The sequence below is a fragment of the Schistocerca piceifrons genome, chromosome X (assembly GCF_021461385.2).
Source record: "Schistocerca piceifrons isolate TAMUIC-IGC-003096 chromosome X, iqSchPice1.1, whole genome shotgun sequence".
NCBI classification, from domain to species: Eukaryota; Metazoa; Arthropoda; class Insecta; order Orthoptera; family Acrididae; genus Schistocerca; species Schistocerca piceifrons.
Window position 1 is genome coordinate 442,537,128 of NC_060149.1, and position 27,489 is coordinate 442,564,616.

Sequence of the window (27,489 nt, forward strand, 5' to 3'; positions counted from 1 at the left end):
TCCAACAGGGCTGCCTACCCTAAAAACAGTTCCATAGCATACCAATTTCCAACGGGTCTTTAAAGATGACATTTCCAGTGTGAAAGCAGAGGAAACATGGGTATGGCCGAAGACTGACAGATCTTCAAGTTAGTTTTTAAACAACTTCCCAATGTCCTGCTCAATTCTGATAAGTATAATTTAGTTCCAAACACTTTAAGTTTTCATTTAAGACGCAAAACGAAAACTTAAGTTTCTGGGACGGATTTACAGGCAAGTGACATTATTTGCAACAACTAGCTACACCTTCCAGCTACTTCTCTACATAGTCGCCGCTCTGACTTAGACATGGTCTGCAGATAATTGTCAGTGCCATCATGTTGTCTTTATAGCCAGCGGTTCATGTTAGCAGAAATAAAACCCAGAGGGAGTGTGGTGAGTGATCAAACATTTCCCACCGAAAATCCTACAGGACAGTCATCGCTGCCCTGCAATCTTTATAGGAAACAGAGAAAACTAGTTTTATCTTAAGAGACTGTTGGCTACCATAGAGGCTCAGACCGCTTCAAGGGGCCCAGACATAGAGCATTTTTAGTCTATTTTTAAAGTCTGAGTTGAAGAAAGATGTATTTAATGAATAGAAGTTTCAATTTACTACGCGAAGACTACCATCTTCTTCGTCAGAAAATAGTCAGAAAGGATGCAACAAGACGCTGGAATATGGACCTTTGATTTCGTTCCTTTTTGAGCCATTCTTTCTCCCGTTTTCCAACTAGCTGTTTAACTACAGCAGAGTAAGGCGTGGGATAAGGCGCTCTTTTGTGGCATATCGACTTCCATTACTGCCTTCTTCGACGTACTGCTCTCTAGCTGACTATGGCGTAACTCCCAATTTTTGGGATAATGAAATTCTGCGTGTTTTTTATCGCTAAATGGAGTGTAGTTTAGGTCCGACATATTACATGCTTTTCTAAAGAGAGATGGTTGTTGTGCTCGCTGTTATGCACGCTGTAAGAAGACTCTCGGTGTGGTAACTTAGGCAACGACTTGAATAGATAAGAAACAAATGACAATGACCGGTATTAATTGGTTCTTAGCCCCTGCTAACGTGAACCAGCAGATAACACTGTTTATTGCCTCTACGTCTACGAGAGGAGAGGTGATACGCCGAGCTAACGATCGCGGAAATGTTATGCGTAATTGATTTTGTGAGCATACTGTTACACCTCAGAGCAGAAAATGGAAAGGAAATAAAGTTTTCCTTAATTCATGCTGGTTTAGCAGCCACCAGACAGAGGTATTGACATAGCTGTGCAGTAGCAAGAAACAATCAACACTGTATGTCGGTCGCACACGTTGGTTGCTACGTCGGTACCAACCGCCAAGCACGAGTCATCCATTCAACAAAATCTCAACCGAGAGAGAGGGACGGGGACGTATTAATTAGCTATCGTGATGTGAAGCAACAAGCGGTACCTCAGAATCAACAAACACACTTCTGAGTTAAGAGCCTGTAACAAATTGTTAAGAAAAAGCAACGAAACAAGGACCACTGACAACTTGAAAAAAAAAGAAGACCACACTCAGTCATTACAAATAGAGCCCCACGTCATTCCCTCACGCCAGTATATTTTAATACCCCAGTTCTTCAGCTCTGAATCCAGCTGGTCATAAGGATTAATGGTTTTCTTAGGTAAGTACCCGATTAAATGATTATTACCGTGTAGCAACACTCATGTGTTAGATGTTTCAGCACTTCTTGTGAACACGATGCTTGTCATTCCCAAGATGGGAACATTCAAGTAGCCACGACGTGCTACATACGGGGCTTCGCACTGGTCGCCGCCTGCCCAATCACTGAAGGGGGGACTGAGGGTTTCCCAACAACAGTACATCTCGAGGTGCTTAACCTACCATCGTTATCACTGGAGGGTGAGAGGGCCATTCGGTGTCTTTTCGTGATCATCAGGTCAGGCAAACCGGCTGCCAGGGCTAACCTGTCCGGTGGGGCCAGGATTATCCGAATACGTGACATCTGACAGAGTAGTACATGCCGACCGGTCATCACGGGTCATCGTCATCGCTCTAAACAGTGTGGACACACTCCCACGCTACAGCTCCGTCTGCATTCTGCCAGACGGCAGCCTGCAAGACTTCAGCTAAACTGCTGGAACCCCAGCTGAGCCATGTCAACAACAGGATTAAGTGGAATTCCATCATTTCGCTGGCATGAGATGTCAATTGAAGCTGACATCTACATCTACATTCATACTACGCAAGCCACCCAACGGTGTGTGGCGGAGGGCACTTTACGTGCCACTATCATTACCTCCCTTTCCTGTTCCAGTCGCGTATGGTTCGCGGGAAGAACGACTGTCTGAAAGCCTCAGTGCGCGCTCTGATCTCTCTAATTTTACATTCGTGATCTCCTCGGGAGGTATAAGTAGGGGGAAGCAATATATTCGATACCTCATCCAGAAACGCACCCTCTCGAAACCTGGCGAGCAAGCTACACCGCGATGCAGAGCGCCTCTCTTGCAGAGTCTGCCACTTGAGTTTGTTAAACATCTCCGTAACGCTATCACGGTTACCAAATAACCCTGTGACGAAACGCGCCGCTCTTCTTTGGATCTTCTCTATCTCCTCCGTCAACCCGATCTGGTACGGATCACACACTGATGAGCAATACTCAAGTATAGGTCGAACGAGTGTTTTGTAAGCCACCTCCTTTGTTGATGGACTACATTTTCTAAGGACTCTCCCAATGAATCTCAACCTGGTACCCGCCTTACCAACAATTAATTTTATATGATCATTCCACTTCAAATCGTTCCGCACGCATACTCCCAGATATTTTACAGAAGTAACTGCTACCAGTGTTTGTTCCGCTATCATATAATCATACAGTAAAGGATCCTTCTTTCTATGTATTCGCAATACATTACATTGTCTATGTTAAGGGTCAGTTGCCACTCCCTGCACCAAGTGCCTATCCGCTGCAGATCTTCCTGCATTTCGCTACAATTTTCTAATGCTGCAACTTCTCTGTATACTACAGCATCATCCGCGAAAAGCTGCATGGGACTTCCGACACTATCTACTAGGTCATTTATATATATTGTGAAAAGCAATGGTCCTATAACACTCCCCTGTGGCACGCCAGAAGTTACTTTAACGTCTGTAGACGTCTCTCCATTGATAACAACATGCTGTGTTCTGTTTGCTAAAAGCTCTTCAATCCAGCCACACAGCTGGTCTGATATTCCGTAGGCTCTTACTTTATCAGACGACAGTGCGGAACTGTATCGAACGCCTTCCGGAAGTCAAGAAAAATAGCATCTACCTGGGAGCTTGTATCTAATATTTTCTGGGTCTCACGAACAAATAAAGCGAGTTGGGTCTCACACGATCGCTGTTTCCGGGATCCATGTTGATTCCTACATAGTAGATTCTGGGTTTCCAAAAACGACATGATACTCGAGCAAAAAACATGTTTTAAAATTCTACAACAGATCGACGTCAGAGATATAGGTCTATAGTTTTGCGCATCTGCTCGACGACCCTTCTTGAAGACTGGGACTACCTGTGCTCTTTTCCAATCATTTGGAACCTTCCGCTCCTCTAGAGACTTGCGGTATACGGCTGTTAGAAGGGGGCAAGTTCTTTCGCGTACTCTGTGTAGAATCGAATTGGTATCCCGTCAGGTCCAGTGGACTTTCCTCTGTTGAGTGATTCCAGTTGCTTTTCGATTCCTTGGACACTTATTTCGATGTCAGCCATTTTTTCGTTGGTGCGAGGATTTAGAGAAGGAACTGCAGTGCGGTCTTCCTCTGTGAAACAGCTTTGGATAAAGGTGTTTAGTATTTCAGCTTTACGCGTGTCATCCTCTGTTTCAATGGCATCATCATCCCGGAGTGTCTGGATATGCTGTTTCGAGCCACTTACTGATTTAACGTAGGACCAGAACTTCCTAGGATTATCTGTCAAGTCGGAACATAGAATTTTACTTTCGAATTCACTGAACGCTTCACGCATAGCCCTCCTTACGCTAACTTTGACATCATTTAGCTTCTGTTTGTCTGAGAGGTTTTGGCTGCGTTTAAACTTAGAGTGAAGCTCTCTTTGCTTTCGCAGTAGTTTCCTAACTTTGTTGTTGTACCACGGTGGGTTTTTCCCGTCCCTCACAGTTTTACTCGGCACGTACCTGTCTAAAACTCATTTTACGATTGCCTTGAACTTTTTTCATAAACACTCAACATTGTCAGTGTCGGAACAGAAATTTTCGTTTTGATCTGTTAGGTAGTCTGAAATCTGCCTTCTATTACTCTTGCTAAACAGATAAACCTTCCTCCCTTTTTTTATATTCCTACTAACTTCCATATTCAGGGATGCTGCAACGGCCTTATGATCACTGATTCCCTGTTCTGTACATACAGAGTCGAAAAGTTCAGGTCTGTTTGTTATCAGTAGGTCCAAGATGTTATCTCCACGAGTCGGTTCTCTGTTTAATTTTTCGAGGTAATTTTCGGATAGTGCACTCAGTATAATGTCACTCGATGCTCTGTCCCTACCACCCGTCCTAAACATCTGAGTGTCCCAGTCTATATCTGGTAAATTGAAATCTTCACCTAAGACTATAACATGCTGAGAAAATTTGTGTGAAATGTATTCCAAATTTTCTCTCAGTTGTTCTGCCACTAATGCTGCTGAGTCGGGAGGTCGGTAAAAGGAGCCCATTATTAATCTAGCTCGGTTGTTGAGTGTAACCTCCACCCATAATAATTCACAGGAACTATCCACTTCTATTACACTACAGGATAAACTACTACTAACAGCGACGAACACTCCACCACCGGTTGCATGCAATCTATCCTTTCTAAACACCGTCTGTACCTTTGTAAAAATTTCGGCAGAATTTATCTCTGGCTTCAACCAGCTTTCTGTACCTATAACGATTTCGGCTTCGGTGCTTTCTATTAGCGCTTGAAGTTCCGGTACTTTACCAACGCAGCTTCGACAGTTTACAATTACAATACCGATTGCTGCTTGGTCCCCGCATGTCCTGACTTTGCCCTGCACCCGTTGAGGCTGTTGCCCTTTCTGTACTTGCCCAAGGCCATCTAACCTAAAAAACCGCTCAGCCCACGCCACACAACCCCTGCTACCCGTGTAGCCGCTTGTTGCGTGTAGTGGACTCCTGACCTATCCAGCGGAACCCGAAACCCCACCACCCTATGGCGCAAGTCGAGGAATCTGCAGCCCACACGGTCGCAGAACCGTCTCAGCCTCTGATTCAGACCCTCCACTCGGCTCTGTACCAAAGGTCCGCAGTCAGTCCTGTCGACGATGCTGCAGATGGTGAGCTCTGCTTTCATCCCGCTAGCGAGACTGGCAGTCTTCACCAAATCAGACAGCCGCCGGAAGCCAGAGAGGATTTCCTCGGATCCATAGCGACACATATCATTGGTGCCGACATGAGCGACCACCTGCAGATGGGTGCAGCCTGTACCCTTCATGGCATCCGGAAAGACCCTTTCCACATCTGGAATGACTCCCCCCAGTATGCACACGGAGTGCACATTGGTTTTCTTCCCCTCTCTTGCTGCCATATCCCTAAGGGGCCCCATTACGCGCCTGATGTTGGAGCTCCCAACTACCAGTAAGCCCACCCTCTGCGACCGCCCGGATCTTGCAGACTGAGGGGCAACCTCTGGAACAGGACAAGAAGCCATGTCAGGCCGAAGATCAGTATCAGCCTGAGACAGAGCCTGAAACCGGCTCGTCAGACAAACTGGAGAGGCCTTCCGTTCAGCCCTCCGGAATGTCTTTCGCCCCCTGCGACACCTTGAGACGACCTCCCACTCTACCACAGGTGAGGGATCATCCTCAATGCGGGCAGTATCCCGGGCAACCACAGTCGTAGTCCGATCGGAGGATGCGTGGGACGAGCTGGCCGTCCCCGACAAACCCCCATCCGGAACCCCACAGTGACGCCCTTTGGCAACAGCCTCAAGCTGTGTGACCGAAGCCAACACTGCCTGAAGCTGGGAGCGAAGGGATGCCAACTCAGGCTGCATCCGAACACAGCAGTTGCAGTCCCTATCCATGCTAAAATCTGTTGTGCAAAGAACGTCTGAACTAATTTACAGAGAGCGCAAACAAATCGACACAAAATTTAAATGGTTATTAAAATAGAAGATTGCCTAGTAAATGCAGTAATGCTGCTACTTGCGCACTGCTGACACACTGCTCGGCGGCGGAAGGAGACTACGCGATTTTACACTATTCAGGTACTAAAACGCGATTCTACAACTCTCAAATACTATAATACGCCCGAAATTTATGAATTAAACAATGCAAGTACCAAAAACACGCAAAAAATTAAGAATTAAACTATGTAACAAATGAGTGAGCTAGGAGTATACGACTTGCTCCTGCAGCTGCTTATCCAACGACGGCAGGGAGCAGGGACGTGCAGACACTTAACTGTAAATTTGAACCAATAAATATTATTAATCACGTTTTATTAGCGTCGAAATACAGCCTACAGGTCCACATCACCATCCTGACAACGTGGAGGTGTCTGTGCTCGGTATCCCCTAAAATACTATATACTGAAATATTAGACGCATTAAACACAGCGTTGTCTGCGGACTAAAGTTGATAGCGACTGGAAAGGAGTCAATCCCGATTACGAGCATTCGATTTCAATTGACGCACTTACTCCCTTCAGTTACTTCACCAAGAGGCAGCATTGTTACAATAAAATGACACACATTGTAATAACAGCGCTTAAATTTTTCTAAATTATTATTTCAAGCCCACTTACACGCGTTTAAAACATGTTGCCAAAAATATTCAGTAATACTTGGAATACAGAAAGTTGGAATGATGGGATTTACTTCAGAGCCTGTCCTCTCTCTGCGTATATTGCTGCAACAACCTCAGAAACTGACTACTTATGCTCTTGAAACAAGTGAAACCACAAAAAACTGTAATAACCAATTTACAGCTCTCTTCCAGTTGCACACTTGCTTCAACGGTCTTGTATTTTAATTTTCTGTCTGAAGATGAATCAATTCAGCTGAAACTTGTCATAACGGGTAACATATACGTCTTCATCATACTCTGCAGGCCCTCTGACGATGTGTGGTCGAGGGTGTTTCTGGTACCACTAACTGATTCCCACTTCCCTGCCGCGTGGGGTACCAACGCGGTCAGAAGCGCGCCTTGTCACGGTCCACGCGGCTCCCCCCCCCCCCCCCCCCCCCTTGTTCGGGCACGAGTGTCTGTGTTGTCCTTAGCGTAAGTTAGTTTAAGGTAGATTAAGTAGTGTATAAGTTTAGGGACCGATGACCTCAGCAGTTTGGTCCCATAAGATCTTACCACAAGTTTCCAAGTTTTCCCACTTCCATGTACCACTTGTGAATGGCGCGTGGGAAGATTGATTGCCGGTAAGCCTCTGCATATGCTCTAATTTTTCGAATATTCTCATTATGGTCATTTCTTAAGATGATATGGGAGGAAGTACTATGTTGTTCGACTCTTACCACAAAGTGCTCTCTCGAAATTTGAATTGTAAACTTCCTGTGATGCACAAGGACTCTCTTGTAGCGTTTGCCACTAGAGTTTGTTGAACATTCTGTAACGATCCTGTGACGGAAGGCGCCGCTGCTGATTGGATCGCCTCTATCTCTGCTATCGATCCTACCTGGTAAGCCCCAGAATGATGAACGATACTCAAGAATATGTCGAAAAAGCGCCTTGTAAGCCACTTTCTTCATGGACGAGTTACATTTCTCTAAGATCTTTCTGTCAGTTGCAATCTGACATCTGCTTTCTGTTTTATGTGGTCATCCTACTTAAGGTCATTCTGAACGGTTACACTTAAATAATTTACGGTAGATACTGCTTCCAGCAATTTGTCATCAATATTGTAGTTGTACAGTAGCGGATTTTTTCCCATATACGCGATATATAGTACTTTAAACAAAGCTGCGCAACAGCAACGGTTCCACGTAATCAGATTAAGAGCAGCCGACCAGTTGCAGAGGATAAAGTAATCTTTACCTAGGTTTCAATAGATATAAATCTATCTTCTTCAGAAGACGGCCTGGGGACAATGAACATCGTAATTTATATTAAGGTATGAAACAGGAGTCAAGTTTTTTTTTTTTTTTTCTTTATTGAATTTCAATTCCTCAACGGGGCGGGCGGGCAGCAGCATATGCGCCGCTCTTCAGCCGAAAGACATAGACCAAAACAATAGAAGACATTTAAAAACAGCAAAGGAGAGAAGAAGGCGAACATAGATATAAAAAAGGGAGAACATCATGGAAGGCAATAGACAAAAAACGGGGTGACTGTAAAATGGAGATAAAAAACTGTTTAAAGTAGCACACACAAAAGGCCACACACTGCGACGATTAAAAGAACAAGGCACAGTATGACTGGAGCATAAAGGTGTTGACGGATGGCATAGCACACAACGTAACACTGACGGCGAACCTCAAGGCAGTACACAATTAAAATCACACCTCTTGATGCACACGAGAAACAGCACTAAACACAACACGGATGTGGCACACTGATGATGATCAATACAGAGGATCTGCCAGGTTCAAGGAGATGAGGGAGACCTGAAGAAGGGAGGTAGGGGAAGAGATGGGGGAGGGGAATGGGGGTCGCGCAGATGAGGGCCAGGTAGGGAGGGATGTGGGAAGGAGAGAGGCAAGTATGGGGTGCAGGGTCTCAGGGGAGGGGGGGGGGATGGAGGAAAATCCGCTCTGGGAGAAGGAGGAAAGAGGAGAAAGGGCCCTGGGGAGGGGGGGGACAAGGCCGGGTTATAGTTGGAAGGAAGGGTATATGTCACGGCGAAGTTCGTCATCCGGGAGGGGGAGGCGTTGGAAATTTCCCTGATGAAGGAGATGGAGGGTGTGGAGGTGGAGAGAGGGAGGGATACAGCGGTAGAGGCGCGGCAACGGGCGGGGGGTGGAGAGGAAGGAGGAAACCGGAGGGTGGGGGGGATCAATCCTGCGAACAATGTAAAGGATGCGGAGATGTTGGAGGAACAAGAGGAGGTGGGGGAAGGGGATCAGTTCATACAGGAGCCGTGTGGGGGAAGGAAGGCGGATACGGAAGGCAAGGCGGAGCGCGTGGCGTTCAAGGATTTGGAGGGCCTTGTAAAAGCGGGTGGGGGCGGAGATCCAGGCGACGCTGGCATAACAGATGATAGGACAGATGAGGGATTTGTAGGTGTGGAGGATGGTAGAAGAATGCAATCCCCATGTCTGGCCGGACAGGAGTTTCAGCAGGCGGAGGCGGGAATGGGCTTTCTGCTGGATGTTCAGGAGATGTGGGGTCCAGGTGAGGTGTCGGTCAAGGGTGAGGCCAAGGTATTTCAGGGTGGGGGTGATTTGGATAGGACGACCATAAAGGGTGAGGTAGAAATCATGGAGGCAAAAGGAGCGAGTGGTGCGGGCTATGATGATTGCCTGGGTTTTGGAGGGGTTGAGACGGAGGAGCCACTGGTTACACCAAGTGGTGAACTGGTTAAGGTGGGTTTGGAGGGTACGTTGAGACCGTTGAAGGGTAGGATAGAGAGCCAGGAAGGCGGTGTCATCAGCATATTGGAGAAGGTGGACTGGTGGGGGTGGCTTGGGCATATCAGCTGTATACAAGAGATAAAGGAGAGGGGAGAGGACAGAACCCTGGGGGACGCCAGCCGTGGGATAAAAGATACGGGAGTTGGTGTTGTGGAGGGTGACATAGGAAGGACGGTGCGAGAGGAAGGAAGCGACCAGACGGACAAAATTGATAGGCAGGGCGTATGTTTGGAGTTTAAAGAGGAGACCGGGATGCCATACACGGTCATAGGCATTTTTGAGGTCAAGGGAAACAAAAATGGCGGAGCGACGATAGTTGAGCTGGAGGGACAGAAGGTGAACAAGGTTGAGGAGTTGGTCGTCAGCAGAGAAGGAGGGTCGGAAGCCACACTGGGTAAGGGGGAGGAGGTGGTGTTGAGCAAGGTGCCGATGGATACGGTGGGAGAGGATGGATTCAAAGACCTTACTGAAGACGGAGGTGAGGCAGATGGGACGATAGGAAGAGGTGGCAGAAGGGGTTTTGTTGGGTTTGAGGAATAGGAGGATGCGGGAGGTCTTCCACAGGTCAGGGTAGAAGCCAGTAGAGAGGATGACATTATAGAGATGGGCGAGGACAGTTAGGAAGGAATAGGGGCTTTCTCGAAGGTGACGGTAGGTGACACAGTCGTGACCAGGGGCCGTGTTGCGTTTGGACTGGAGGAGAAGTTTAACCCTGCTGTTCTGTTCGGGTCTATATGACCCGAAACGAATATGAACGTTATTTTACATTATGTAAATACCAATATATATTTATGAAACTTTGTGACTTTGTCTGAAAATGGATGAGCAGCATGTGTTTTAAAAGGTTTTAAAAAAGTTTAAGAAGTTTGGGCTTCAACTGTAATAGTTGCATATGTAATGTTCGGGTCATAATGACCCGACACAAATATGTTTAGTGTAACTCGTATTTATTTCTAAAATCTGGAAATGGCGAAAATTATTTTTGTTGTGTTGTGTGGGAATAGTGACTGCATCATTCCAACTTACTCTCAACAATCACCTAAAGCTCCATGCGTTCACAACAATGGGCTTGTTTGTTGCTTTCCCCAGGAAATAATAATTGGCAGTTCTCAATAATTGGAATGCTTTGTTTCTGCCCAGTTTGACTTGTGACACCATGGCGATGAGACCATTGAATGATCGTGAGTTGGAAGAAATAGTAAATGCCTCACCAGATGAAGGATCACTTTCTGAGTTTGAAGATCACATCAGCAATGCATCTGAAAGCGAGTGTTCCGATGACAGTTACGACAGTCCACAGCCCATACAAAATAGTGTAGAGACTTTTCTTTCTAAAAATGGGAATATAGAATGGCAGTTGCATCCACCAGCACAACATGGTCGCCTACCAGCTTCGAACATCATCAAGAGTACCCCAGGAGTTACCAGGTATGCAGTCAGCAGAATATCTGATGTAAAATGTTCATTTGAAGCAGTATTTCACACAGCGCTTCAAAATGAAATAATAGAGATGACAAATATTGAAGGGCAGCGAGTTTATGGTGAACAGTGGACAGATATTGATGGTTCTGTTTTCCATGCATACTTAGGACTCTTACTCCTAGCGGGTGTATATCGATCTCATGGGGAGTCTACAAAAAGTTTGTGGGATAAAGATACTGGGCGAAACATATTTCGAGCAACCATGTCTCATGAAACATTCTGTAAGATATCACGTGTCCTGCGATTTGACAAGAAATCTACTAGAGAGGAAAGACGACGTACTGACAAACTTGCCGCAATTCGTAGTATTTGGGAGAAGTGGGTAGAGGTCCTTCCTAAACTGTATAATCCAGGAGAAAATGTTACTGTTGACGAGCAGTTAGTAGCATTTAGAGGTCGCTGTCCATTCAAGCAGTATATCCCAAGTAAACCGGCAAAATATGGGATCAAAATATGGACCATGTGTGACAGCAAAACTTCATACGTACTGAAAGCCCAAATTTATACAGGAAAGGTGAGTGGAGCGGCACCAGAAAGAAATCAGGGAATGAGGGTGGTATCTGATCTCACTTCTGAGTTACGTGGTCAGAATATCACGTGTGACAACTTTTTTACGTCGTACAATTTGGGGCAGCTGCTTCTGAAAAGGAAATTGACTATGTTGGGAACTATACGGAAAAATAAGCCGGAGCTTCCACACAAAATGACCAACAAGGAGGTACACAGCTCTTCATTTTACTTCACAAATGACACTACTGTGGTTAATTATATTCCTAAGAGACACAAGAATGTTGTACTTATGAGCACTCTCCACCATGATGCGGAAATCAGTGACAGGGCTGATAAGAAGCCAAAAATGATTTTGGACTATAATTCAACCAAAGGTGCTGTAGACACGCTTGATCAGTTATTAGGTACATATACATGCAAACGAAAAAGTAATAGGTGGCCAATGATAGTTTTCTACAATATTCTTGATGTTTCTGCTTATAATGCATACGTTTTGTGGATTTCGGTTGACCCTAATTGGAATGCAAGCAAATTGACTAGAAGGAGAATATTCTTGGAGGAACTTGGAAAGTCACTGATAAAAGAACATATTGCATCAAGAACGCATTTCCCAAGAACAGAAGATTCTTTGAGAATGGTCACAAGCATCCAAAACCCGAATGATGTGGGTGGTGTGTCAGAATCGGTAACAACAAGAAAATCTACAAAACGTGCACGCTGTAAGTTCTGTCCATCAAGTAATGACAATAAAACAAACATGGTGTGTGGAAAATGTAGTAAACATATTTGCAAGAAACATGTAACCTACTTGTGTCCACAGTGCAAGCAGTAAGAAAAGAACTGTAGTATTTTATAAGATGATTGTATTGAAAATTCTGTTGTTTCACATTTATGTGAATACTTGTGCCTAAACTACAATCAGTAAGAAGAGAGGATTCTAAAGTTGTAGTGCTTTCTATGTTGGAATGTAATAAAAAAACTGTAGTGTGTTCTGTACTGTAGTGTGCTCTAAGATGAATATCTGTAATGACAACTGTCTGTTGTTAGAAAATGTCAATACTTACGTCTAAACTGTCAACAATAAGAATAGAAGTATGGAAAAACTGTAGTGCTTTCTAAGTTGAATGCCTGTAATGGAAACTGTCTGTTGTTTCAAATTTATGTGCATATTTAAATGAAAAATATCCCTCAATAAAGTTGTATGCATTGTTATTATTATTATTATTACCATTATTATTATTATTATTATTATTATTATTATTACTAACAAGGTACTGGAATAGAACAACAATGTCGATAGCTAAAACTGTACCAAAATTTATGTTTCTAAAGCATTTTGATATGTCGGGTCATATTGACCCGAACAGTATATATGTCAAGTAAAAGTGAACAGAACAGCAGGGTTAATGTCTTGTGCTGTGATGGGAGTGTTGACGTTGGAGGAGGGCAACTGCCCCAAGTACTGGAGACCAGGAGCAAGTGGAGCGACTGAGGTATCAGCACGTTCCATGACGGTGGGGAAAAGAGAATAAGCAAAGTGGGGATCATCGGGGATGGAGAAGACCTCGGAAAGGTGGGAAGCGAAGTGGTTGGCCTTACTGAGGTTGTCTGGAAGGGGGCGATCGTTATGGAGAAGGGGGTAGTGGGGAGCGGAAAGGGAACCAGTAAGACGATGGAAGGCGGACCAGTACTTGGAGGAGTTGATAGGGAGGGTGGCATTGAGTCGTGTGCAGGTCTGGTGCCAGTCCCGGCGTTTGGTTGCTGTAATAAGGTTCCGTACGTGTCGCTGTATTTGCCGGTGGCGTTGGAATGTATCCCTGTCACGAGTGCGGAGGAAGGAGCGATAGAGGCGGCGGGATTCACGGAGGAGGAGGACAGCCCGCAGAGGGAGAGTGGGACGGTGTGGGTGGATGGTTTTAGTAGGAACATGGGCCTCCACGGCGTCAGTAATTACCGTTTGAAGGAAGGACGAGGCGCGGATGATGTCGTCAGGATGGCGATAGGTAAGAGGGTGGCTTTCGACCTGGGTGGAGATGGAGTCCCGGTAGGCATCCCAGTTGGCACGGCGATAGTCATGGACGACCTTGGGAGGGGGTGCAGGTTGCGGAGCCGGAGGGGGGCGGTTTGCAGACGTTATGGTGAGAAGGACAGGGAGGTGATCGCTACCTGTGGGGTCAAGGACGGCGACAGTGATACGCCCAAGGAGGTTGGCGGAGGGAATGACAACATCGGGGGTGGTGTTACTTTCGGGTCGGGTGTGCTGGGGAATGGGAACAAGGTCACCCTGGATTGTGGAGAGGAACTGATGCCACCGCCGAAGGGCAGCAGGAGTGCGGCTATGGATGTTGAGGTCGGCGGCAATCACATAGGTGGAGAAGGTGTGGACAATGTGTGAGATGAAGTCATAAGGAAGAGGAGCAGTGGAGCGGACATAGATGGTGGCACAGGTAATGGTGAGGGAGGGGAAGAAGACGCTAAGGATAAGGTGTTCAGTGGGGTCATTGAGGAGAGGTTGTGGCCGGACGGGGATATGCTTAAGGTGGCCAATCGCGACTCCATCCTGCGCACGAGGACCAGGAGCATCAGTGCGGTGGAGGATATAGGGGGAGGTGCGGATAGAATGGTGGGGCTGGAGAAAGGTTTCGTTCAAGAGGAAGGTGTCGACCTGGTGATGGGAGAGGGTGTGCATGAGGAGGTATTTGTTGGAGCGGAAGGAGCGAATGTTCTGGAAGAGGATGCGAGACTCGTGCCGCGCCATGACGGGAAGGAGGGGGGGAAGAGAGGGAAGGGAAGAGACTTAAACTAGGGTGTCGAGGCGGGTGAAGGTGAAGTGGGCTTGGTTGTGGGAGTAAGTGGCGAAGGTGTTCAGGTGGAAAACAGAGCGAGCAGCAAGGGATATCTGTTGGAAGGTGTGCGGGCGCTGAAAAGGGTGAATGTTTTGGAGTACAACGGTAATGAACCGGATGAGGTCCTCGGCCGTGGGGGGTGGACGGAGGGAATTGTTAGGATGGACAGGAGGATCGACGGGACGAACTGGGACTGTAAGTTCAGGGGTGGCTGGAGGGGGTTTAGCTTTACACTTGTGGGAATATGTGGGATGGGGGCCATTGCAGGTATTACAGGAAGGAGGAGCAGCGAGGTTGGGGCAGTTCTTGAGAAAGTGGGAGGCCTTGCAATGGGGACAGGTGGGGGGGTTTTTGCAGTTGGGAGTCAGGTGGTCATTGTACATCAGGCACCGCTGGCAACGGTAGGATTGGGGAGGGGATTTGGAGGATTCAACAGGGTGGCGACGGTGGTATATCAGGGCACCCTGGGTGAGGAGATGGTCTATGGATGGGGCGGACTCTGAGAATATCCGCATGAGGTAGGTGGGACCAGAGGCATTGTGGATACGGCGGGCAGAACGGATTTCCAAGTCCGGGTGGGAGTTCAGTTCTACCAACTCTTCATCCTCTGTGATCACCGGGCTGAGCTTGGTGATCACAGCGGTGTAGGTGGGGGGGCGACGGGGAGGCTGGGGCTGACGAGGAGTGGAAGCAGAAAGGAAGGGTGTCAGAGAGGCGTGGGGGCCAAACATAACTCGTGGGAGTTTTCGCAGGAGGTCTGTGTGAAAGGATGGGGATGGGGACTTGATAAGGACTGAGTCCCTGCGGGGAATGAGTTGGGAGATGGGAGCACCAGGTAAGTACTTTCGTATTTCCTTGGTGAGGGTACGAGCGTCGAGGAACTTAGGATCGGTAGTTGACAGGACAAAGGTGTGGAGGGTGGGGGCCAAGGTAGGGGTGGCAGGAGGAGGGGTGGTGTCCATGGTGACGGCAGGGGGAGGGGGAGGTGGTGTTGATTTTTTGTGGGAAGTGGCGGGAGCAGAGTCGGTAAGGACGCGCTTTTGGGGTTTTTTGGAGACTGGAGGCTGGGAGGAGGGGAGAGGGACGGGGAGGAGAGGGAGGTGGCGGGTGGCAGATCCCTGTGGCGTAGTGGAGGCACCGGGAGATGCAGCTGGTTCAGTGGTGGAGATGGTGGTTCGGCGCGACGTGATGCGTGCAGGAGATGCAGAAGACGAAGCGACGGGGTCGGTGAGAGAGGGGAAGCCAACCACCTGAGGGGCGGCAGGAGAGGCGGCAACAGAGGCGTACGTGAGGGCGGGGGTAGTAGTGGGAGCTGTTGAGGGTGTGGAGGCTGGAGGAAGGGTGTAGAGGTGTGGGTATACAGCAGGGGAGGAGATAGGGGGGTGGGTAAGTGGGGGAAGGGAAGGGGAGGTGGAAGGAGGGAGGCCAGAGGCGGCACTCCAGGAAGTGACTGTGGGAGAAGGGGAGGGGGAGGTGTAGATGACGGTGGAGGTGGGAGTACTCATTGCAGACGAACGGCGACGGACAGACGGACGTGCAGCAGGCGGCGTCGGCGTCGGCGTCGGCGATGGGCAGCGGCGAACAGACGGACGAACAGCAGGCGGCGTCGGCGGCGTACAGACGGACGAACAGTAGGCGGCGGCGGCGGCGGCAGCGGTTACGACGACGGCGATGAACAGCCAGCAGGCGGACGGACGGACGGACGAACGAACAGCGACAGCAGCGGGCAGACAGACAGACAGACAGACAGACACAATCTTCGAAGACGGAGATTCCACCCTGAGGGTAGCCCAGGCTTTGCAATCTGACGCTTTCGAAGGAGGGGATCCAACCCTCTAGATGCCGAGGAGTCAAGTTTTTTTTTTTTTTTTTTTTCTTTATTGTTGTTTTCAAACCCGTACAAACAGGCAGGCTGTCAGCAGCATAGTACGCCGCTCTTCAGCCGTAGAGGAGATAAAGAAAGAACAGAAAGAATACACAAATGTGACATAACGGTGGGTAATAAAACAGTAGACACATAAAGACAAACACGGAGCCGTTCACACTCGACGATAATTCACTACAAACTGTTGTCACGACGCACTAACACTGAAGATGGCGATGGCACAGGTTAACGATGGAGTATGACGGGAACACTGAACACTAAACATGACGGCACTCACGAGACACTGATGGCGATGATCTCCGGCGCGCGAATGTCCACTCAGCGTGTACGAGTCCGGGGACCTGCCAAGAGAGGAGGTGGAGGAGGAGGAAGGGGAAATGGGAGAGGGGAGAGCAGAGATGCCATAAGCAAAAGAGAGAGGGGGAGGGAGGAAGGGGGAGGGAAGCCCGGAGGAGAGGGTAGGAGGGAGGGGGGAAAGGAAAGAGAAGGGAAGGGAAAGGGGGGAGGGAGGGTGCCTGAAGGAAAGGACACAGGAGGTGGTGGGCAGGATCAAAGTTGATAGGAGGGTTAGATGCAGAAAAGGAGGACATCATCAGGGAGGGGGAGCTGGCGGAAGCCACCTTGGGAGAGGGTAAGGAGGGTGGAGAGATGGAGACCGGGTGGGACGTGGGAATACAGGTGCGGCTGCGGGTGGGGGTGGGAGAGGATCGGGGACACGAGCGGGTGAGGAGGATCAAGCTTACGGGAGGTGTACAGGATCCGTATCCTTTCAAGGAAAAGGAGGAGGTGGGGGAAGGGGATGAGATCATACAGGATCCGCGTGGGGGAGGGGAGACGGATGTGATAGGCAAGGCGGAGAGCATGGCGTTCAAGGATTTGGAGGGATTTATAGAAGGTAGGGGGGGCGGAGATCAAGGCTGGATGGGCGTAACGAAGGATAGGGCGGATGAGGGATTTATAGGTTGTGAGGATTGTGGAGGGGTCCAGACCCCACGTGCGGCCGGAAAGGAACTTGAGGAGACGGAGTCGGAAACGTGCCTTGGCTTGGATCGTCTGGAGATGGGGGGTCCAGGAGAGGCGACGGTCGAGGGTGACGCCAAGGTACTTAAGGGTGGGAGTGAGGGCGATAGGACGGCCATAGACGGTGAAATAGAAATCAAGGAGGTGGAAGGAAGGGGTGGTTTTGCCTACAATGATCGCCTGGGTTTTGGAGGGATTGACCTTGAGCAACCACTGGTTGCACCAAGCGGTGAACAGGTCAAGATGGGATTGGAGAAGGCGTTGGGAGCGTTGCAGGGTGGGGGCAAGGGCGAGGAAGGCGGTGTCATCGGCAAACTGGAGGAGGTGGACGGGGGGCGACGGCGGCGGCATGTCCGCCGTGTACAAAAGGTACAGAAGGGGGGAGAGGACGGAGCCTTGGGGCACACCGGCGGAGGGGAAAAAGGTGTAGGAATCGGTGTTATGGATGGTGACATAGGAAGGACGGCGGGAGAGAAAGGAACCGATCAGACGGACGTAGTTAATGGGATGGGCAAAGGTTTGGAGCTTGAAGAGGAGACCGGAATGCCAGACGCGGTCATAAGCGCGTTCGAGGTCAAGGGAGAGGAAGATTGCAGAGCGACGGGAATTAAGCTGTTCGGAAAGGAGATGAGTGAGGTGAAGGAGAAGATCGTCGGAAGAGAAGGATGGCCGAAAGCCACATTGGGTGACGGGAAGGAGGCGGTGCTGGCGGAGATGCTGGTGGATGCGGTGGGTGAGGATAGATTCCAGGACCTTGCTGAAGACCGAGGTAAGGCTGATGGGACGGTAGGAGGAGACGGCGGACGGCGGTTTGCCAGGTTGAAGGAACATGAGGATACGGGAGGTTTTCCACAGGTCGGGGTAGTAACCGGTGGACAGGACTACATTGTAGAGCCTGGCCAGGGTGGAGAGGAAAGAGACAGGAGCTTCACGAAGGTGACGGTAGGTGGCACGATCGTGACCAGGAGCGCTGTTGCGTTTTGTGCGGAGTGTATCAATGAGATCCTGTGTAGTGATAGGGGCATTGAGTTCCGTGTGTGTAATGTTGTCCAAGTACTGGAAACCAGGAGCGAGGGGAGGGACAGAGGTGTCAGTTCGATCGTGGATATCCGGGAAGAGGGAGTAATCGAACTGGGGATCGTCAGGGATGGAGAAAACATCGGAGAGGTAGGAGGCAAAGTGATTGGCCTTACTAAGGGTGTCAGGGAAGGGGTGATCATCGTGGAGAAGAGGATAGTAGGGGGAGGGTTTAGTTCCGGTAAGGCGACGGAAGGCCGACCAGAACTTGGACGAGTTGATTGGTAGGGTTGCATTTAAACGGGAGCATGTCTGTCGCCAGTCCCGGCGTTTCTTAGCCGCAAGCAAATTACGAACGTGTCGCTGGAGTTGCCGGTGGCGTCGTAGTGTGTCCGGGTCATGCGTGCGGAGGAAAGCACGGTAGAGACGACGGGATTCACGGAGGAGGAGAACGGCCTGTGGGGGTAAGGTAGGACGGTGGGGGTGGATGGCGACAGTAGGAACGTTAGCCTCCACGGCCTCAGACAAGGTCTGCTGGAGAAAGGAGGCGGCATGGGTGACATCGTCAGGGTGGTGGTAGGTGAGAGGGTGGCTATCGACCTGGGTGGAAAGGGTATCCCGGTAGGCATTCCAGTCGGCTCGGGAATAGTCATGGACATACTTAGGGGGAGGATCAGTACGAGGGTCGGGGCGAGGGCGACGACCGTCTGAAATGGTGAGGAGGACAGGGAGATGGTCGCTACCAATAGGCTCCAGGACATCCACCGTTATGCGGCCATGGAGGTTGGGGGAGGATAGGATAACATCAGGAGTGGAGTTGGATTCGGGACGGGTGTGCTGGGGGATGGGAATGAGGTCGCCTTGAAGGGAGGAGAGGAACCGATGCCACCGCCGTAACTGGGCGGCGGAACGACTATGGATGTTGAGGTCGGCGGCGATCACGTAGGAGGAGAAGGTACGGTCAATGTGGGAGAGGAAGTCGAAGGGAAGAGGAGCATTGGGGCGAACATAGATGGTGGCGCAGGTAATTGTAAGGCCGGGGAAGAAGACACTAAGGATCAGGTGTTCGGTGGGGTCGGGATGGAGAGGTTGGAGCCGAACGGGGATCTGGCGGTGGTGCCCAATAGCAACTCCCGACGGATACCACAGAAACTAAAAAATTTATTTCCAGCCCTTCCTTGGGTAACTTATCGTATAGGATTAAACGTCTTCTAAATAAAAAATATAACTGTAACGTCTCCTTCTCTACAGATAACAGTTTAAAAAGAAATCTTGTACGGTCAGTAGAGATTGCCAGCGTCTGGTTTTCTAATTCAGGTATTTACAAGCTAACCTGTAATAACTGCCCCTCATATTACTTTGGTCAAACTGGCAGAGCTGTGAAAACACGATATAAAGAACATCTATTAGGTAAAAATGGAACGAATATTCACAACTCTACTTTTGCTGAACACCTCTTGATGACCGGCCATACGCCTAAACAGTTAGAAGACACGGTTATCCTACACAGACAGGTCAAAGGACGGAGACTAGATCTGTGGGAAGAGCTATTTATTTCTAAACATCTAGAGCTCAAAGACGGCAATATACTGAATGATCAGTTGAACCTTGCCTGTAGACAATTTTTCGAAGGCTTCAAACCCGTACTGTTTAATATATAACATTAATGCTAGTAACCTCAGTAGTCTATTTCCTCAGGAAGCTATAATGCACTTTCAAATCTTTCAGTTCACTACCTTTTATATAATGTGTTTTTCTCACGATGTATGGCTGCCACTACAGCGGCCCTCATGTAATTTTCTCTTATTCTAAAATATGTAGTAACTGGATTGTGGACCAGGTTTCGTAATTTATGTCTTAAGAGATATTACTGATTGTTCTTAAAGTTTTGACTTATATACGTTCTATGTGCTTCGCTAATATGGTAATATAACCTTTATATTCTGGCTGCATAGGCCACTGCATGTAACTCACGGCGGAAGCGCCACCTGTCTTTTTGATGTATGTATCTACGTTATTGTTCCTATACCTCCCAAAATGTCATAACGGGAGTGTTAAATGATTTCCATTTTATTTATTGTCACTCTATTTAAGAACGCATTTAATATTGATACTTCAAATGTTACTTCAGTACGCCAATCGGCACATAGTTCGCGACCTGAGCGCCACCTGCCCTGGCCGCAGTGCTACTACGCTGGCCGATTTTACTCAGTCGCTTATGCGCTCTCCAACTTCCATGTACCTATTTTACTTGTCTGACAAACCCTGTTCTCTGGGCTATATTTTATTTGACTAATGAAACTATGCAGATGTTTGTAAAAACGATAAGGACATATCGCTTCATGTTATTATAATACTGTAAGTACCAGGAATCCTTCTCACATCTTGTAATACAATATTTTCCTAATATATGTTAAACTTTATTCTTGACTCATGCTGGAGCCTATTGGTAGCGACCATCTCCCTCTCCTCCTCACCGTTTCAGACGGTCGTCGCCCTCGCCCCGACCCTCGTACTGACCCTCCCCCTAAGTATGTCCACGACTATTCCCGAGCCGACTGGAATGCCTACCGGGATACCCTTTCCACCCAGGTCGATAGCCACCCTCTCACCTACCACCACCCTGACGATGTCACCCATGCCGCCTCCTTTCTCCAACAGACCTTGTCTGAGGCCGTGGAGGCCCACGTTCCTACTGTCGCCATCCACCCCCACCGTCCTACCTTACCCCCACAGGCCGTTCTCCTCCTCCGTGAATCCCGTCGTCTCTGCCGTGCCTTCCTCCGCACGCGTGACCCGGACACACTACGACGCCACCGGCAACTCCAGCGACACGTTCGTAATTTGCTCGCGGCTAAGAGGCGCCGGGACTGGCGACAGACATGCACCCGTTTAAATGCAACCCTACCAATCAACTCGTCCAAGTTCTGGTCGGCCTTCCGTCGCCTTACCGGAACTAAACCCTCCCCCTACTATCCTCTTCTCCACGATGATCACCCAGTGTGGCTTTCGGCCGTCCTTCTCTTCCGACGACCTTCTCCTTCACCTCACTCATCTCCTTTCCGAACAGCTTAATTCCCGCCGCTCCGCAATCTTCCTCTCCCTGGACCTCGAACGTGCATATGACCGCGTATGGCATTCCGGTCTCCTCTTCAAGCTCCAAACCTTCGCCCTTCCCATTAACTACGTCCGTCTGATCGGCTCCTTTCTCTCCCGCCGTCCTTCCTATGTCACCATCCATAACACCGATTCCTACACCTTTTTCCCTCCGCCGGTGTGCCCCAAGGCTCCGTCCTCTCCCCCCTTCTGTACCTGTTGTACACGGCGGACATGCCGCCGCCGTCACCCCCCGTCCACCTTCTCCAGTTTGCCGATGACACCGCCCTCCTTGCCCTTGCCCCCACCCTACAGCGCTCCCAACGCCTTCTCCAATCCCATCTTGACCGGTTCACCGCTTGGTGCAACCAGTGGTTGCTCAAGGTCAATCCCTCCAAAACCCAGGCGATCATTGTAGGCAAAACCACCCCTTCCTTCCGCCTCCTTGATTTCTATCTCACCGTCTATGGCCGTCCTATCGCCCTCACTCCCACCCTTAAGTACCTTGGCGTCACCCTCGACCGTCGCCTCTCCTGGACTCCCCATCTCCAGACAATCCAAGCCAAGGCACGTTCCCGACTCCGTCTCCTCAAGCTCCTTTCCGGCCGCACGTGGGGTCTGGACCCCTCCACAATCCTCCACACCTATAAATCCCTCATCCGCCCTATCCTTTGTTACGCCCATCCAGCCTGGATCTCCGCCCCCCCTACCTTCTATAAATCCCTCCAAATCCTTGAACACCATGCTCTCCGCCTTGCCTATCGCATCCGTCTCCCCTCCCCCACGCGGATCCTGTATGATCTCATCCCCTTCCCCCACCTCCTCCTTTTCCTTGAAAGGATACGTATACTGTACACCTCACGTAAAGTTGATCCTCCTCACCCGCTCGTTTCCCCGATCCTCTCCCACCCCCGCCCGCTGCCGCGCCTGTATTCCCACGTCCCACCCGGTCTCCATCTCTCCACCCTCTACCCTCTCCCAAGGTGGCTTCCGCCAGCTCCCCCTCCCTGATGATGTCCTCGTCCCCTCCATCTACCCCTCTTATCAACTTTGATCCTCCCCCCCTACCTCCTATGTCCTCTCCTTTAGGCACCCTCCCTCCCTCCCTTCCCTTCCCTCCTCTTTCCTATCCCCCCTCCCTCCTCCCCTCTCCGCCGGGCTTCCCCTCCCCCTTCCTCCCTCCCCCTCTCTCCTTTGCCCATGGCATCACTGCTCCCCCCTCTCCCATTCCCCTTCCCATTCCTCCTCCTCCACCTCCTCTCTGGGCAGGTCCCCAGACTCGTACACGCTCAGTGAACATTCGCGCGCCGGAGATCATCGCCGTCAGTGTTTCGTGTGTGTGCCTTCGTTTGTGTGTAGTGTTGTTCGCCGTCACGCCCCCACCGTTCACGTGCCGTCGCAATCATCCATGTTCTGTGCATCGTGTCGCCCAGTGTTAGTGATGTTTCTCGTCCAGCGTGAATGGCTACATGTTTTTTCGATTTTTAGTGTCTACATTTTTTTTGCCCACCGTTATTACTGTCTACTCTGTGCCACCTTTCTGTACTACTTGTTGTAACACTCAAGGCTGAAGAGCGGCGTATTGTGCTGCTGCCAGCCCGCCTTTGTATAAGGTGTTAAAATCACAATAAAGAAAAAAAAGCTTGACTCATGCTGGAGCCTATTGGTAGCGACCATCTCCCTCTCCTCCTCACCGTTTCAGACGGTCGTCGCCCTCGCCCCGACCCTCGTACTGACCCTCCCCCTAAGTATGTCCACGACTATTCCCGAGCCGACTGGAATGCCTACCGGGATACCCTTTCCACCCAGGTCGATAGCCACCCTCTCACCTACCACCACCCTGACGATGTCACCCATGCCGCCTCCTTTCTCCAACAGACCTTGTCTGAGGCCGTGGAGGCCCACGTTCCTACTGTCGCCATCCACCCCCACCGTCCTACCTTACCCCCACAGGCCGTTCTCCTCCTCCGTGAATCCCGTCGTCTCTACCGTGCCTTCCTCCGCACACGTGACCCGGACACACTACGACGCCACCGGCAACTCCAGCGACACGTTCGTAATTTGCTCGCGGCTAAGAGGCGCCGGGACTGGCGACAGACATGCACCCGTTTAAATGCAACCCTACCAATCAACTCGTCCAAGTTCTGGTCGGCCTTCCGTCGCCTTACCGGAACTAAACCCTCCCCCTACTATCCTCTTCTCCACGATGATCACCCAGTGTGGCTTTCGGCCATCCTTCTCTTCCGACGATCTTCTCCTTCACCTCACTCATCTCCTTTCCGAACAGCTTAATTCCCGTCGCTCCGCAATCTTCCTCTCCCTTGACCTCGAACGCGCTTATGACCGCGTCTGGCATTCCGGTCTCCTCTTCAAGCTCCAAACCTTTGCCCTTCCATTAACTACGTCCGTCTGATCGGTTCCTTTCTCTCCCGCCGTCCTTCCTATGTCACCATCCATAACACAGATTCCTATACCTTTTTCCCCTCCGCCGGTGTGCCCCAAGGCTCCGTCCTCTCCCCCCTTCTGTACCTTTTGTACACGGCGGACATGCCGCCGCCGTCGCCCCCCGTCCACCTCCTCCAGTTTGCCGATGACACCGCCTTCCTCGCCCTTGCCTCCACTCTGCAACGCTCCCAACGCCTTCTCCAATCCCATCTTGACCGATTCACCGCTTGGTGTAACCAGTGGTTGCTCAAGGTCAATCCTTCCAAAACCCAGGCGATCATTGTAGGCAAAACCACCCCTTCCTTCCGCCTCCTTGATTTCTATCTCACCGTCTATGGCCGTCCCATCGCCCTCACTCCCATCCTTAAGTACCTTGGCGTCACCCTCGACCGCCGCCTCTCCTGGACTCCCCATCTCCATACAATCCAAGCCAAGGCACGTTCCCGACTCCGTCTCCTCAAGCTCCTTTCCGGCTGTACGTGGGGTCTGGACCCTTACACAATCCTCCACACCTATAAATCCCTCATCCGCCCTATCTTTTGTTATGCCCATCCAGCTTGGATCTCCGCCCCCCCCCCCCCCACCTTTTATAAATCCCTCCAAATCCTTGAACGCCATGCTTTCCGCCTCGCCTATCGCATCCGTCTCCCCTCCCCCACGCGGATCCTGTATGATCTCATCCCCTTCCCCCACCTCCTCCTTTTCCTTGAAAGGATATGGATCCTGTACACCTCCCGTAAACTCGATCCTCCCCACCCGCTCGTCTCCCCAATCCTCTCCCATCCCCGCCCGCTGCCGCGCCTGTATTCCCTCGTCCCGCCCGGTCTCCATCTCTCCACCCTCCTTACTCTCTCCCAAGGTGGCTTCCGCCGGCTCCCCCTCCCTGATGATGTCCTCGTCCCCTCCATCTACCTCTCTTATTAACTTTGACCCTGCCCCCCCATTTCCGGTGTCCTTTCCCTTAGGCACCCTCCCTCCCTTCTCTTCCCTTCCCTTCTCTCTCCTTTCCCCCGTCTCCTCCCTCCACCCCTCTTCCCCCGGGCTTCCCCTCCCCCTTCCTCTCTCCTCCCTCTCTCCCCTGCCCGTGGCGTCTCTGCTCTCCCCTCTCGCTCTCCCACTCACCCTCCTCCTCCGCCTCCTCCTCCTCCTCCTCCCTTGGCAGGTTCCCAGACTCGCACACGCAAAGTGAACATTCGCGCGCCGGAGATCATCGCCCTCAGTTTAGTGTCTGTGCCGTCGTGTTTGTGCATCTGTGTTTTTCGCCGTCCACGCTCCTTCGTTCACATGTGTCGTCTAACTCGTCAGTGTTTGTGCACAGTGCCGACAGTTTTCTTGTTTGTTTCGTCGAGTGTGAACGGCTTCATGTTTTTTAATTATTGTATCTACTGTTTTTTTAACCGCCACTCTGTTCCTTATATGTCTCACATTCTTTTTATTGTCATGCTTACGGCTGAAGAGCGGACTCAAGTTTTCCGCTGCCAGCCGACCTTGTATGGGGTGTTCAAATAACAATAAAGAAAAAAAAAAAATCTTGACTCATGTTTCATACCTTAACATAAATAACGATGTTCATTGTCCCCAGGCCGTCTTCTGAAGAAGATAGATTTATATCTATTGAAACCTAGGTAAAGATTACTTTATCCTTTGCAACTGGTCGGTTGCTCTTAATCTTATTACGCGAAATATGTTACATTTATTTACGGTCAGAGCCGACTGCATTGCCTGCAAAATTCATCAGTCATTCTGCGAATCTATACTGTCTTGTAACTTTGATACCTTCTTACAGACAAAAGCATCATTTGCAAGCAGTGTTCAAGAGCTTCCAACGCAAACTACTACATCATTTATGAACAGACGAAACAGTAACGATTCTATCACCCTTCCTTGGGGTATTACGGAAATTACCTTTATATCTGTCGATTCTGTTCCGTTAAGGGCGACGTATTGAGATCTGTCAGCAACGAAATTTTGAATCCAGTCATAAAGTGGTCCAATACTCAGGAAGCTCGTGTTTTTTACTAAATTGCAGTGCAGGATGGTGTCAAATGCCTTACTGAAGTCAAGGAAAGCGGCACGAACCTAATCGCCGTAGTCTACAGCGCTATGAATCTCATGGAGGAACAGAGAGAACCGAATTTCGTAAGATGTCTGTTTGCAGAATTCATGTTGATATTTATAGAGGAGATTTTCGTTCTCCAAAAACGATTTAATTCTTGACCATTAAACATGTCCCACAATTCTACAACATATTGACGTCAAAGATTATAGGCCTATAATTATGTGTATCCCCCCTACGACGCTTCGTTAAACCTAAAATGACCTGATCTTTTTTCCTGTCGATCGGTACCCTTCGTTGTGTCAGCGATCTGCCATAAGTTGATAGTGGAAGGGGAGCAAGCTGTTTCGCATAATCTCTCTAGAAACTTACGGGTATCTTATCTCCTCTTTACGTACTTCCACTACTAAACGGTTATAGTTGCTTTTCTATTCCGCTGTCTGTTATGTTAGTATCTGGCATTTAGACGTTGCTACGGTGAGTGAAACGAGGAACCATTACACGATCTCCCGCGGTGAAATTATTTCGGAAGACAGAATTCAGTATTTCGACCTGCTCTCTGTTATGTTCCATTACGGTGCCAGTTTTGTAACTGAGAGACGAAACAGATGATTCCTAACCGCTTACTGCTTTTACGTAGGACCAAAACCTCTTGGGGTCTTTAGTCAGAACGGTTGAAAAAATTTTACTTTCAAGGTCACTGAACGCTTTTCTCAGTGCCGTCCTTAGGCTAATTTTCACAACAAATCGTGATCGGACTGTTCTGTCCAGACAATAATACCCCTTTCTGTGACGCACATCAAGTTTTAAACTTCAGGTTATTCTGTAAATTTAGATAAATGGAAGTTTCCCTACAAAATCAGCAAATCCAGCCCAGTTTCATTCCATGCAGCGACGTTTCTAAGCTGTAATTACTGATTAATTACTAATTAATGATCCCAATCATTAAGGACTACGAACTACATATAAGAGTCTGTACTAAGGTTTCAGAAAGCACGTCTTATCTATTAGATGACTGAGATTTTGCACAAAGGCCTCGCACCGATTAACACAAGCACACCTACTGTGCAACACGACGATCTTCTTCGGTAATCAGTCCAAACATCTGCCATATAAAGCTGAGTAGTCCCATCCACCAGGTATGTACTCAACAACAGCGGATACGGGAATCGACAGAAGAAAGACTGGAGGGTGGGGCAGGACAGGGCTATGTTTCAGCACTATTCTGAAAAAATCTTTACCTGCCTTGAGTTTCGTTCGCACAAAACGCAGATGCGCTGAATGAAACAGCCTAGTTCACCGTAAATATGGTATAACAATCAAATAAACGTAAATTACACATCGATGGCTAAAGCCATAAATTTCTTAGTGTGGTCGTTTATATTGTGTTTGAACTGCCTAAACCTATGGTTTAGCGAACTTGCACACAATTGCTCCTATAAGTAATTAGGAAATCTGTAGTGAATGAAAATTCTCTCATCTGTACTCCAGAATCGTCGTGAGTGAGGGGGGGGGGGAGGATGGGGGTAAGGCAGGTGGGTGGCAACT